The 6,106-nt window shown below is 35.6% G+C and overlaps 1 pseudogene; it reads right to left on the minus strand.

Moving 5' to 3' along the window:
* The window catches only part of LOC101350028 (mitogen-activated protein kinase kinase kinase kinase 4 pseudogene), a 24,909-nt pseudogene extending 24,130 nt beyond the window's left edge, over positions 1-779 (minus strand).
* Between the last annotated feature and the right edge of the window lie 5,327 nt (positions 780-6,106).

The raw sequence follows: 6,106 nt of genomic DNA on the forward strand, positions 1-6,106 counted from the left end.
CTATGATTGGACATTTCATTTAACTGGCATTCAATTTTTGCCTAACATAAACACTCTATAATACAATTTTTATACATATTACTTTCTTTAGTTTTTTATTATTTTCCAAGTTAATTTTGAGGAGATTCTAAAGTCAGAGCATATGAACATTTGTGTGACCTCTTATACATAATACCAAAATGCTTTATTGAACTCTCACCACAACATTCTCCAATACTTATATTAAAGGAAATTATAAACCAAACAACTGTTTTGTTTTTGCTCACACAAGTAAGTATATATAGACTGGACATTGCTATGATAACCACTGGAATGTATATGGCTTGAGAGTATGTATCCGGCAGAAATGATGGTTTTATAGAAACCCCACCGATACGCTGTATCTTGAGCCCCAGAAGCACATGTAAAAATGGCTTGCCAAGACTTTCTTGTAATCAGAGGCCACTGAAGAGTACGTCTATCCAACCCTGAAGTCTATGAGGAACACTCAACTTTGGACTCATTAGCATCATGCCATAACCAATAGTGATAATTTTCCAGCTAATGCATCACAGCAGGTACCTAATAAGTTCTCATTTACCATGTAAGGATTTTAACTCAATCTCAAATGTACATATTGTCTCCTGCTCTTCAGCATCCTCAGTAACCTCAAACTCCAAATCTTACAAGCACATTATCATTTTCCCTCAGAGCTTCATGAAGACCTGACTTTCTTAATGATCTTTTCATTTGAAGAACATATAAATGGATTTTATCTTACCAACAATTACTTGAGCCATTATATCGCTGATTCCATCATCTTTTTAATGCCCTTTCACTGCATCTGTCTTGAATATCTGAACTTAGAACTAACCCTGAGGACTCACAAACTAGCGCACTGTTTTATTTGGAAAACATATACAATACAATGGAAGTATTTCCTATACTTCGACAACTTCATTTTTTGGTCATTCTTTTAAGGGTTATTTTCTTATATAATGGTACCCCCGCCCCTTAATTGAGCTTACAGCATTGGGAACACAAAGAACTTGCTCCATGAACTAGAAGTGGACCTTCTCTGCAGAGTGCCCACAGTCAGAGTACTGGCAAGATACTGCTCTCACCCAGCTTTTCAGAGTGTAATCAGTGAGAGAAGGGGTCACAACAGAAGAACATGAAAGGACTGGACATGCCTGTGTGACACTGGGAAATCCCAAAATCACTGAAGTGTTTTTAAAGAAGGCTGAGGTACATTGTACAGGGAAATTTAGGAGCCAAGAAAATTTTGCTATTTGGTGCTAACATGCCTATAGATTAATAAGATTATAGATTAATTAATATAGATTAATAAGATTAAGATTACAGATTCATAAAACCTATAGAATAATGCAGACTATATCTCACTGTGAGATACAGACGTAGATGTAAAATATATATCGATGTCAATATAAATGTAGACATAAATGTAAAAGATGTCAGTATAAATATAGATATAGGCATACGTATAGGTCTAGCAATAAATTAACATCTCATCTCTACTTCTGAATTTAGATGTACTTGTTCATAAGATAAAAACTGTAATTGCATTTTTCTTATTTTGAAATCAAATAAAATGTTTGTTTGTTTTTTTGGCACAAAAATAAGCAGCTTTTAATTTGTGATGAATTGGTTATTTTAATATTTACCTAGCAAGACAACTATGATGTGAAATTATATTTTCAGAAAAGAGGTCTGATTCCAGAAATAGTTTTTTTTAATTTATTTTATTTCCACAAGGAAGAAAGTAAGGTAACAATTTCAATGCAGAACATTCCATACCATAGCAATTATATAACATCAACTCTCAATCATCCATCATTACGTTATACACGTCATAAATAATAAGTTGTGATAACTTGAGGTTTCTCTCCTTACCACTGAGATCTAGTCATAGGCTTCTAAAAGATGGGAACAGAGAAAAAGAGGAAAAAGAGTTGGGGAAGGATAAGAAGAGGAGGGAAAGAACAAGGGAAGGAAGAAAAAAGTATTTACTCTTTTTTTGGACATTTATGAAAATCTTATGAACAGCAGCGGAACATTGATATAGTGCCAGAAGATGAGTCCCTCAAGTTGGAAGTCACTCAAAATACAACTACGGAAGAGCTGCCTCCTCAAAGTAGGGTAGACTTTAATGAGGGGGAAAGAGTCAAGCTTTCGTACCTTCATTTACTGATGTGGCATGACTCAAAATTAGAAGAAACAGCTGCAAACATCCATTAATAATCAGAATGTGGAATATACGAAGTATGAATCTGGAAAATTGGAAATTGTCAAAAATGAAATGGAATGTATAAACATCAATATCCTAAGCATTAGTGAGCTGAAATGGACTGGTATTGGCCATTTTGAATCGGACAATCAACTGGTCTACTATGCTGGGAATGGTAACTTGAAGTAAAATTGTGTTGCATTCATCATCAAAAAGAACATTTCAAGATCTTGAAGTACAACACTGTCAGTGATAAGATAATATCCATACACCTGCAAGGAAGCCCAGTTAATATGACTATCATTCGAATTTACACACCAACCACTAAGGCCAAAGATGAAGAAATTGAAGATTTTTACCAACTTCTGCGGTCTGAAATTGACTGAACATGCAATCAGGATGCATTGATAATTACTGGTGAATGGAATGTGAAGGTTGGAAACAAACAAGAAGGACTGGTAATTGGAAAATAGGGCCTTGGTGATAGAAACGATGACAGAGAACCCATGATAGAATTTTGTAAAACCAGAAACTTCTTCATTGCAAATACTGTTTTTCAACAACATAAACAGCAACTATACATGTGGACCTCACTGGATGGAATACACAGGAATCAAATCAACTACATCTGTGGAAATAGATGTTGGAAAAGCTTATTATCATCAGTCAGAATAAGGCCAGGGGACAACTGTGGAACAGACCATCTATTGCTCATATGCAAGTTCACGTTGAAGCTGAAGAAAATTAGAACAAGTACACAAGAGCCAAAGTACAACCTTCAGTATATCCCACCTGAATTTAGAGACCATCTGAAGAATAGATTTGATGCATTGAACACTAATGGCAGAAGAGCAGATGAGTTGTGGAATGACATCAGGGATATCACACATGAAGAAAGCAAAAGATCATTAACAAGAGAGGAAAGAAAGAAAAGATGAAAATGGATGTCAGAAGAGACTGAAAATTGCTCTTGAACATCAAGTAGCTAAAGCAAAAGGAAGAAATAATGAAGTAAAAGATCTGAACGGAAGATTTCAAAGGGTGGCTCGAGAAAGCAAAGTAAAGTATTATAATGACATGTGCAAAGACCTGCAGTTAGAAAACCAAAAATGAAAAACATACTCGGCATTTCTCAAGCTGAAAGAATTGAAGAAAAAATTCAAGCCTCAAGCTGCAATAGTGAAGGATTCTGTGGGAAAATACCGAACAATGAAAGAAGCATCAAAAGAGGATGGAAAGAATACACAGAGTCACTGTATCAAAAAGAATTGGTTGACTTTCAGTCATTTCAGGAGGTAGCATATGATCAAAAACCAACGGTAACGAAGAAAGAAGTCCAAGCTGCAATGAAACATTGGTGAAAAACAAGTCTCCAGGAATTGATAGAATACCAATTGAGATGTTTCAACAAATGGATGCAGTGCTGGAAGCACTCACTTGTCTATGTCAAGAAATTTGGAAGACAGCTACTTCATCAACTGACCGGAAGAGATGCATATTTATTCTTATTCCAAAGAAAGGTGATCCTTCTGAATGCATAAATTATCAAACAGTATAATTAACATCACAAGCAAGTAAATTTTTGCTGAGGATCATTCAAAAGTGGTTGCAGCACTACATCAGCAGGGCACTGCCAGAAATTCAAGCCGGATTCAGAAGAGGACGTGGAATGAGGGATATCATTGCTGATAACAGATGGATCTTGGCTGGAAGCAGAGGATATGGGATAGATGCATACCTTTGTTTTATTAACTGTGCAAAGACATTTGATTATGTGGATCATAACAAATTATGGGTAACATTGTGAAGAATGGAATTGCAGAACACTTAATTGTACTCATGAGGAACCTATACATAGACCAAGAGGCAGTCATTAGAACAAAACAAGGGGATACTGTGTGGTTTAAAGTTAGGAAAGGTGTGCATCAGGATTGTATAGTTTTAACGTATTTATTCAATCTATATACTAGCAAATGATCTGAGAAGCTGGACTATATGAAGAAGAACAGGACGTCAGAATTGGAGGAAGACTCATAACAATCTGCAATATGCAGAGGACACAACCTTGCTCACTGAATGTGAGGAGGACTTGAAGTACTTACTGATGAAGATCAAAGACTACAGCCTTCAGTATGGATTACACCTCAACATAAAGAAAACAAAAATCCTCACAACTGGACCAATAAGCAACATCATGATAAATGGAGAAAAGATTGAAGTTGTCAAGGATTTCATTTTACTTGGATCCACAATCAACACCCATGGAAGCAGCAGTCAAGAAATCAAAATATTGCATTGGGCAAATCTGCTGCAGAGACCTCTTTAAAGTGTTAAAAAGCGAATATGTCACTTTAAGGACTAAGGTGCGTCTAATCCAAGCCATGGTATTTTCAATCACTTAAAACGCATACAAAAGCTGGACAATGAATAAGAAAGACCGAAGAATTGACGCCTTTGAATTATGATGTTGTTGAAGAATATTGAATTTACCATGTACTGCCAAAAGAACGAACAAATCTGTGTTAGAAGAAGTACAGCCAGAATGCTCCTTAGAATCAAGGATGACAAAACTGCATCACATACTTTGGACATGTTATCCATAGGGATCAGTCCCTGGCAAACGACATCACGCTTGGTAAAGCAGAGGTTCAGTGAAATAGAGGAAGACCCTGAACAAGATGGATTGACACAGTGGCTTCAACGATGAACTCAAGCAGGAGGAATAAGCAGGACCAGGCAGTGTTTCGTTCTGTTGTACATAAGGTCTCTATGAGTCGGAATGGACTCAATGGCACCTAACAACAATAGATGATGTTCCACTTTTATATTTGGTAATTCACATATATTATTATATTGACTATATTGTAGTAGTCATCTAAGAATTGTCTAAATTTTACGCAAGTTTGGATTCTATCATGAATATGTGGACATTCATTATTTTATAATAACCTGAAATATATTGATAAAGCCTCCAATCTAAAGAAAAGACTAGTTAGAAAACTGAATACACTTACTGTATATCAGTTGTGTATAAATATAGAACGTTAGTAGTAAGATCATTTAGACTCTTACAACTCAAAGTATGTTCTGTAGACCAACAATATCAGCATCACACAGAAGATTCTTAGAAATGGTGTCTCAAGTCCAATCCTAAATTTACTAAATCAGAATTGGTACTTTAATAAAATCCCTGGATTATCCATATGCACATTAAATTTTAAGAAGGACTGATCTGCATGAACTCCTTATTTTAAGGCTGAAGACACAGAAGGTCAAAGAGAGTAGAAAATTTGTGTAATGACATTTAACAACACAGTGGAAGGATCAGACTAATCGTCTTTCTATTAAGTCACACTTCTCAGAAATACTTTAGCATACACATACACACACACACTCACACACACACACTTCTCCTTTTATTGTATTGCACTCAATTTTTCAGATCTGAAGTACAATTGCATTCCATTCAAACAGCTATAGTCAGATGTTGGAACCACAGACAATTCCAACCAGCCCTCTGCTCTAATATCTGCTCTGAGCTGACAATTCCCCAAATTTAAAGCATGGGGTCTTCACATTCATTATTTACTGATTCCATTTTACTGCTAAAATTGAAGCAATAGTTTTTTGAATAGATTTACATCTGTATTTATCCTCTTCTCCTTCTTTTAGGCCACATAAAACAAGGTGTCTCTCCTCTTATCCAATCCTAGTTCTCCCATCTGTATTTAGAAATCAATCTTTTTCCACCATTTTAGAAACTTACACTCAGTTGGCCTTCCTCTTTTTACAGATTACATAGCTCACTTCCAAAAAGATCCTTCCTAGCTTAACTTCCTTCAATATGTATTTCCCCTCTTCTAACAAATTATTTCTTTT

This window comes from Trichechus manatus, unplaced genomic scaffold (assembly GCF_000243295.1).
Source record: "Trichechus manatus latirostris isolate Lorelei unplaced genomic scaffold, TriManLat1.0 scaffold00335, whole genome shotgun sequence".
In the NCBI taxonomy this organism is placed as follows: Eukaryota; Metazoa; Chordata; class Mammalia; order Sirenia; family Trichechidae; genus Trichechus; species Trichechus manatus.